Raw genomic sequence first — 9,786 nt, forward strand, 5'->3', positions numbered from 1 at the left:
TGTGAGGGTGAAGGTTCATTCTCCAAGCCTGATGGTTGGTTTCCGAACATTTTATTACCAGGCTACGTAACATCTTCAGCGGAATTTAGGGTTAGGGTTAGGGTGTTCTATTTCAAGATCATGTGAAATGTTAATACCACTTTACAATGCCTTGGTAAGGCCACCTTGGAATACTGCATCCGGTTTTGGCCACCACGATGTAAAAAAGATGTTGAGCCTCTAAAAAGAGTACAGAGAAGAGCAACAAAGATGATTGGGGGACTGGAGGCTAAAACATATAGGGAACGGTTGCTGGAATTGGGTATGTGTAGTTTAATGAAGAGAAGGATGAGGGGTGTCATGATAGCAGTGTTCCAATATCTAAGGGGCTGCCACAAAGAAGAGGGAGTCAAGCTATTCTCTAAGGCAGGACAAGAAGCAATAGATGGAAACTAATCAAGGAGAGAAGCAACCTAGAACTAAGGAGAAACTTCCTGACAGTTAGAACAATTAAGCAGTGGAACAACCTGTCTCCAGAAGCTGTGAATGCTCCAACACTGGAAGTCTTTAAGAAGAGATTGGACAGCCATTTGTCTGAAATGGTATAGGGTTTCCTGCCTGAGCAGGGGGTTAGACTAGATGACCTCCAAGGTCCCTTCCTCCTCCTCCTCCTCCTCCTCCTCCTCCTCCTCCTTATTATTATTATTATTATTATTATTATTATTATTATTATTATTATTATTATTAAATATAAGGGCTCCCCAAGACTCATTACCAGCCTCCCACTGATGACTCGCTCCTGACCCACTAATTCACACCCTCCAAGGACTCTGACCTGAAGTACCTGCCCATCACAAGCCTCTCTGATGACTCACACCTGGCCCATCAAAGACCCTCACTTGACACTCCCACACCTGAAGCCTTTGTAAACAGAACACTGACACAGACATCCACTAAACACTGCTGAAGATGTTACCTAACCTGGTAACAAAACGTCCCAGTTGCGGTTGTAAGTTGTGAGGACCACCTGTATTGAAAAACTATTTCAGGTCTTGTAGGTATTACATTCTGATCTGAGACAAACAGTACTTTTGCTGTTTCTTAAACATTTAAGTCAAATAGGGCAATTTTATGCAAGTCATAGCAGACAGAGATCCCAAAATAACTGGGGGGTTGTTCTTTGGCTAAGGAATTTTACATAATTCTGGTCCATGACAATAATAAAGTGGTTTTCTGTCAATCTCTTCTCCAACCATCCTTTCTGCTGAACTTTGAACATCTGCTGAAAAAAAAACCAAGGTATCAGCCAAGTCGCGAGTAATAATTGGGTGTTGCAGCTATCCAGATTCAATGGGAAAAAGTGATTTAGAGAGCACGTGGGTGCACAAGTTATACTTGCTTCTTACATCAAATGCTTCACTGTGCAAACCCAGGAAAAAATGTAGGCGCTTTAAGGAGCTGGTGCTAGGTGCCATTCAAAGAATTTTCCCCTTTGAATCTGAATTCCTTACAATTCTAATAAGAAAGTCCCTCTGTTTTGTATTTAGAACTTTCATTGTTAGGTAAAGGTAAAAAGAATGTTTGAGATTAATGGAAATATAGGATAGGTTCAGAGTTTGGGCAGGAAGATCTAAAACACCTTCCCTTTTCTCCTAGATTAGATTGAGGGAGAGAAAGTCTTGATAAAAAGGGCTAGACCTACTAAGGGATGTTGGAAACTTTAGCCCTTAGTAAGTGTTCTATAAGGGATGCGGTGGCTCAGTGGGTTAGGACGCTGAGCTTGTCGATCAGAAGGTCGGCAGTTTGGCGGGTTGAATCCAAAGTGCCGCATAACAGAGTGAGCGCCTGTTACTTGTCCCAGCTTCTGCCAACCTAGCAGTTCAAAAGCATGTAAAAATGCAAATAGAAAAATAGGGACCACTACGGTGGGAAAGTAACAGCGTTCCGTGCGCCTTTGGCGTCTTGTCATGCCGGCCACATGACCATGGAGACATCCTCCGAAAAGCACTGGCTCTTTGGCTTTGAAACAGAGATGAGCACCGGCCCCTAGAGTTGGAAACGACTAGCACGCATGTGCGGGGGAACCTTTACCTTTACCTTTTAAGTGTTCTATGTTCTGAGAATCTTTTATTTGGAGAATGTTTGGAAATAATCTGCTAGTAAGGGTTTGTTATTGCCTTTGTTTCTCCATCTCTGGAGAACATTATTGGGTCAACTTTGTGTTGGTCCAAAACTTTCAAGGTCTCAGAATAGTAGTGGATAGAAAGACTCTGTGGAACACCTTAGATTCTGAGTTGAATAAATAGTCAATTCTAAACTATAGGAGGGGTAGAAGTAAGAAAACACTCAAAGGGGCATGTTTGTGGTGTGGGTTTTGGAGAAGGCTTTGATTGACACACTGCTTAAGTTAGGCCATAGTTACACTGCTTTCCTAGGACCACACTGGGAACACTATGTCCAGTTTTGGTCACCATTAAAGGAAAAAGATGTTGAGATTGTAGAAAGAGTGCAGAGAAGAGCAACAAAAATAATTTTAGAGGGCTGGAGGCTAAAACATATGACAAATGGTTGCACGAACTGGGTATGTCTAGTCCAGGGGTAGGCAACCTCAGCTCTTTTATGACTCACGGACTTCAACTCCCAGAATTCCTGAGTCAGCTGACTCAGGAATTCTGGGAGTTGAAGTCCGTGAGTCATAAAAGATCCGAGGTTGCCTACCCTTGGTCTAGTCTAACAAAGAGAAGGACAAGGAGTGACATTATAGCAGTCTTCCAATATTTGAGGGGTTGTCATGGAAAAGAGGGAGGGTTAATCCATTCTCCAAAGCACCAAATGGCAGAAGAGGAAATCATGGATAGAAGCTTATCAAAGAGAGACACAACTTAGAACTAAGGAGAAATTTCCTAACAGGGAGAACAATTAATCAGTGTTACTGTTTGCCTCACAAAGTCGTGGGTGTTCCATCGCTGCAAGTTTTTAAGAAGAGTTTGGACAGCCATTTCAAACACAAGGCCCGGGGGCCAGATCCGGCCCGCGAAGTGGTTTCACGTGGCCCGCGAAGCCATCCTGGAAACAGTGAGGGAACGGCCCCCACTGCCTTGGCCCTGGCCCAGAGACCCTCCTTCTGCCAGAGACCCTCAGATCTGTCCCACTCCTGCCCAGGCCCCCATAGGCACCCTTGATGCGAACGATGTAGAGCTGGCCATGCCCACCCAGTAGGCCATACGCACTCGAGCCACACCCACCCAGTAGGCCACGCCCACCCAGGCCACACCCACCCGGCCCCCTGAGGGCAACCGCAATGCTGATGCGGCCCTCCATGAAATTGAGTTTGACACCCCTGGTTTAGGGTCTCCTGCTTGAGCAAGGGGTTGGACTAGATGACCTCCAAGGTCCCTTCCAACTCTTGTTATTCTGCATTTTGTATATTCATACACTGTCCCTATCCAGCTGGATCGTTAGAAATATTATTTTAAATCCTAACCCTCTGCAAAAGCAGAATGGTAAGAATCTCTCTCTCTCTGTCCCTCAGAACGCTTGGAACTGAATGGCCCCATCAAACAACAAAGCTGCTCATACTGTTGTTTCCATGTGATTTCCAGTAGGAAATTTTATTTATTATTTATTTTATTTTATTTTTATTACATTTATATCCCGCCCTTCTCCGAAGACTCAGGGCGGCTTACAAGCTTAGCAAATTGAAGCAAGGGTAACTTTTTAAAAATGTGAATACCTAGACATGCCATTTAATCTGTAAGAATAAATTGTCCCAGGGTGCAAGAAAAGTCTTCCAATCTGCCCTCTTTTAAATAAATAAATAAATAAATAAATAAAATATAAATAAACCTTTATTGTCAAAGTACAACATGTGTACATTGAGATTAGCTGAGCCTCCCCCCCCCCCCCGTGCTCTCTCCCCCCAACACACAGTGACAACAAACCCTCCATCCCACCACACTATGTGAACCAACTACACCACACACCGGCCTCCCAAGTCAATCCTGCATAAGATTATGTCCCATTTAAAAGCCTAACAGCCCACGGATAAAAGCTATTTTTCAGCCTGTTGGTACGGCTGGCTATATTCCTGTATCTCCTACCGGATGGTAGGAGAGTAAAGAGATTTTGTCACCTCTACTGCACTAGAAACCAACCCAAAGTCTTCGGCCTTGTCCTAAGGTTGGTGGAAAGAAGGCTTAGTCCCAGAAGACAGTGAGACAACTTCACTCGCGTGGTAGTGATTGTCTGTTGCTAACTAATCCCCAGGCCGTATCTGTGTTACCCAGGAAGACCTCCAGAGATCTTTCTCTGTGTAGTCAGAACTTTTTTCTCTTGCACTTTCTATGGACTGTATGCACAAAGGATGCTGTGAAAAAGGCTGGAAGATTTACTGTGCCAGAGTACAACTGGCAGGGTTTTTATAACTGTCCTTTCCTGCTTTTCCCATTCACTGAATTAATGACTGATTATTCCAAAGCATTTTCAAGTTGGTTGGGTAATTAATTATTTCCCTGTTTAAAGCACCATCGATCTTTCTAAAACCGTGGGTGGGTTGTGTGAGTGCATTCCAACTAGGAGATGGACAGTAGTGATTTTTTTTTTAAAAGGAGCCGGGTAAGAAGGAAAGGACATATTTTAAATGCGTTCTTTCCAAAGTCAAACCTTATTGTTTCATCTTGTGGCAATCAGGGCAAAAATGGGATCCTTGCATATCTTAAATCCCTGAATACATTACATTGATGATCCAAACTAATGGTCCCCAATTCACTCTTGAATTAGTCTTTAGGATGAATGGGTCGGTCACCACTAGTGTTTTTCCACATTAGTTTAGTTCAGGGGTAGGCAACCTTGGCTCTTTTATGACTTGTGGACTTCAATACCCAGAATTCCTGAACCAGCCATGCTGACTCAGGAACTCTGGGAGCTGAAGTTCACAAGTCATAAAAGAGCCAACGTTGCCTATCCCTGGCTTAGTTCATTTGTATGATCTTGTTTGGTAGGAGGAAATGCATTCTCTTCCCTGAGTCTATTCCTCTCTGTTCATCATGGGAATCAACAAAACAGAAGACAGCCTTGAATCTGATCCTATCATTTATTGAATGAGAAAATAGGCTTTGCATCTGGAGATGCAAAGACATCACCAGATTAGTGATGTCAGATTAGTGATCTGCAAAGACATCACCAGATTAGTGATGTCAGATTAGTGATCTGCAAAGACATCACCAGATTAGTGATGTCAGATTAGTGATCTGCAAAGACATCACCAGATCAGTTCCCAAGGACTGCAGTGCTGCGACCTTAAGAGAAGATTGGCAGGCAATCACTGGAGCAGCACAGATGTGTAATTACTTGCAATTATTCTGGGCTCCCTTGCGTTCCTTAAAGACAATGTCCCTGGTCAATATATGTGAGAGTGCCATGTTTTAGATGTCTGTGTTAAAAAGGCACGAGAACAGTATGATACTGAGGAAGGCTACAGGTTGCTCTTGACTTATGACTGTAATTAAGCCTGGAATTACAGCCGTAAGCAGGGCTTTTTTTGTCATAGAATGCTCAGAATGGAGTTCCGGCACCTTTTTCAGATGGAACCTTGTAGGATAGGCAAGGCAGGTTGTATGACATGTCTGAGTTCCGGCACCTTTTTCTTTTACAAAAAAAGCACTGGCCATAAGTGTTTGCAGTCATAAGCAGGTCACTGTCATTTTATGCCATTTTTTTTGCAGAGGCTATCAAGCGAATGCTGCAGATGCTAAGTGAATTCATTTTGGCCAATGGTTTCAGTCAGAAGTAAATGCCAGAAATAATAATAATAATAATAATAATAATAATAATAATAATAATAATAATAATAATAATAATAACAGCAGCAGCAACAACAACAACAACAACAACAACAACTGCAACATAAAACACCCTGGACTTAACAATTGTCGATAAGAAAAACAAAAAAGTCTGGATAGTGGACGTGGCAGTGCCTGGAGACAGCAGAATAGACGAGAAAGAACTGGAGAAGATAACAAAATACGAAGACCTACAATTAGAAATAGAAAGACTGTGGCAAAGGCAAGCAAGGGTAGTACCAATAGTAACAGGCGCCTTGGGTGCAATCCCAAAACAACTGGAGCACCACCTGAACACCATTGGCATTGACAAATTCGCCATTAGTCAATTGCAAAAGGCGGCCTTACTAGGAACTGCTTTCATCCTGCGACGATATCTGTAATACCATCAAACATCCACATCTGCCTATCCCAGGTCCTTGGTAAGCACTCGATAGGTAGACAAAAATGCCAAATCTAGTCTGAACATGTGGCTGACTGCGGATGATCAATAATAATAATTATAATTATTTTAGTCATGAGACTGTAGGACGCTGCAAATGGCCATAAAGGTGAGCCGGTTGCCAACTGTCCAAAATGCAATCGCTTTCAGGCACAAGAAACCAGGAGCCAGGATAGAGTTCAAAAGTACAAGTTTATTTCATGCTATCTACATACACAAAAACTAAACTACTAATGGTCAAGGCAAATTGGTAGTAGATAAAATTTCATGAGGGGCTGGACTTAGGTCTCTTGTGGGAGGATAGTGACTCCAAACAGATGATGCATTTGACACCGCCCTTGGCGTTGGTCTGGTCATCTTCTACAATTGCATGGGGTGTGTGTTTGTGTGGGTGGGAGGGAGGGGCTGTCATAACTTCAAAATTGGGCTGTAAGCAATGGTGGGATTCAAACACCTGAACAACCAATTCTCTGTGTGGATGCAGGTCTGGGCCTCTGAGGCCTAGAATGGACTTCTGGAAGTAGTATTTCTGGTGGGCTGTTCTAGGCCTGGGAGACCTCCTCCAGGCCTCTGAGGCCTAGAATGGACTTCCGGAAGCAGCATGCATTCAGCCGGTTCTCTGAACTCAACAAAATTTAGCTACCGGTTCTGCCGAACCGGTGCGAACTGGCTGAATCCCACCTCTGGCTGTAAGTAGCTTCTGAGGAGTTCATTGTAACTTGGCATGCTTGCTACACAACCAGTTGTAAGTTGAGGACAACCTAAATTGATTAGGGTTGTGCAGTGCTGCCAATTGGAAGGCAAAAAAGGGCCTCAGAGCTTGCATAGGCAGTCATATTGTACCTGCCCTTTCCCCAAGTGTGGGATTATGCTGGAGCTGCAGCGTGCATTTGTGCAATACTGGGGGAAGATGTAGGTGTTTTAAGGAGTTGCAGAGATGTGTTAGATTTAGGCCCCCAGGCCTTCTGAAGTACTTTTTGGAAATTAAATCTAAAGCATTGCACAACAGGGGGGTCTGCCGAATATAATTTTAAAAAGTCAGGATGATGGCTGTCACATCACGATCAAAGCAATGCTCGTAAAAAGTGGGTGGAGTTTTGATTGCACCATCATGGCTGCTACCTTGACTGTTGTGACCACACCTTGTGGTATTGCCTGCAGCAACAGCCATACTCTTTGCACAGACCAGCATGAAGAATTTGAGATGTTCTTAGTCTTTCATGCTATCAATGGAGCAAGGAGATGAATCCTCAAACATTCTCCAATGGTACTCTTAACCATCCGGTGATAATTCTGTACAAGATCATTTGCTAATATTGTGTGATGTTACTTACTTTTCTGACACCTTACCATCAATTTGTTCTCTGTTCTGGGCATGAGGCTAACTAGCATGTTTGTTGGTAACTAAGTTAGGGATTATCTGGACAAGACTGATGTTGGGTTCTTTCTAACCACAGTTATTGGATACCTGAAATGACAACTCAGACACTGATCAAATGACATGAGAAATGTCTAATTCCTCTCTAAAGCAGAGATTTCTAAGTAACTGTCCCTTCAGGTGTGCTTTGAATGACTTTAGGACCTGAGGCTTATTCAGAACAGCCACAGAAATGTGAAGCTATTATGGATAATTCCCTATATTATTGCTTCTCATGTGCATCTGTTACATCATCGCTTTTTCTTTATATTCATGTAATTGTTTCATCTTCTCATATTGATCTACAGTATTTCAGATTTCATACTTTACATTTGAACCAATAATTTCTAAGAACTATGGAATACAATATGATAATATGATCAATCAGCATTTGATCAGCATCTAAAAACAGCATTTTGTTTTAATAAGATTGAACTGAGTTTTCAGCTAGTGCCAGTTCATTATCAGAATCAGAGCAATAACAAATAGTACAAAAATAAATTAGGAAGCACGGTTTTGTAATAAGTATAAACCTATTATACTTGTCCACAAATCTGATACCTCAGCAAGTTAAAATGGGTTGACTTCAACTCCCAGGATTCCCCAACTGGCTGGCTGGGAAGTCCTAGGACACAGGGGTAGGCAACCTTGGCTCTTTTATGACTCATGGACTGGCTCAGGAATTCTGGGAGTTGAAGTCCATGAGTCATAAAAGAGCCAAGGTTGCCTACCCCTGTCCTAGGAGATAAAGTTGACACATCTTAAACTTGCTGAGATTCAGAAAGACTGCTCTACACCAATATCAATGAAGAATATCATTGTAGTTTGCAATCTTATCTCCAACTTGTCTGGAATTAACTACATTTGCAAAATGCAATGTGGCTTCTACTATGTATAGCATTTGGCTTGTGCTTCATTGCAGCTCTTCAACAAATTGTTTTTATAATTCACATTCCTTTTTTCCTGAAGACCTCACCAGGTATCAGTTCCCAGCTAAGCCTGGATGATATGGGAAAATAAATAGAATTGACTTTGGCTACTAGTGGCTGGAAACTCCTTACTTATAACAGTATATGTGGGAAAATAATTTTTTTAAAAAAATCTTTGAAGAAGGGAATGGCAAACTGTGTGCCTAGGAAGGGCAAGGGAGAAATTATGATACAAACCTTAGATATCAAATGACATGGCTTACCAGCCAACATCATAATGGAAACATGTACAGTGGGTACCTTGGCACTTTTTGTTAATTGGCTCCGGGAAATGCAATGACTACCAAAAACAGCGAGTACAAACAAATTTTTCCCATAAGGAATAATGTAGTGAGTCACAAGGTAGCCAACACTGACTTGTTCTAACTTGTCAGTTGAGTGTCAAACAAATAATGAGTACTGGGACAAAAAAAAATTGCATCAAAACCCATTGAGTATCAAATTCAATGAGTTTCAAAGCAGTTGTGTACCACGTATCACTGTAAGTGTGTCACTGTGTAATGACATCACAGGCGGGAGACCACCGTTCCTCAGATAGTCGGGTGTGAGTCTCTCTTTGTGAGATTTGGTTCTGGGGCGCAGTTGGGCTTGCTGCTCGTGTACATTTCGCCTAGTCGCGTAGCGGCAGCCCTGCCCGAGCTGCTCGATATCCTCTCGGGGTTGGTGGTTGAGTTCCCCAAACTTATAGTTTTGGGAGACTTCAATCTACCATCCCTGGGAGGCTCATCTGAGCTCGCTCGGGAGTTCATGGCTTCCATGACGGCCATGGACCTGACGCAGGTAATTTCTGAACCAACTCATGAGGGAGGCCACACCCTTGACCTGATTTTCTTATCTGGACGGTGGTTGGATGATCTTGGTGGGGGCTTTCCATTTATTATGCCCCTGTCATGGACCGATCATCACCTCCTGCGGCTGGTCTTCCATTTTGCCACCCCCCGCCGTGGGGGTACGGAGCCAATTAGATGGTACCGCCCCAGACGCCTAATGGATCCTGATAGATTCCAAGCGGCGCTGGGGTCCCCACCTGCCTCCATTGCTCACAACTCGGCGGATGCCTTAGTGGAAGCCTGGGAAAGGGCAGCCACTGAGGCACTTGACCGGGTTGTACCCTTGCGG

This window comes from Vipera berus (assembly GCF_964194415.1).
Source record: "Vipera berus genome assembly, chromosome: 5".
Lineage (NCBI taxonomy): Eukaryota > Metazoa > Chordata > Lepidosauria > Squamata > Viperidae > Vipera > Vipera berus.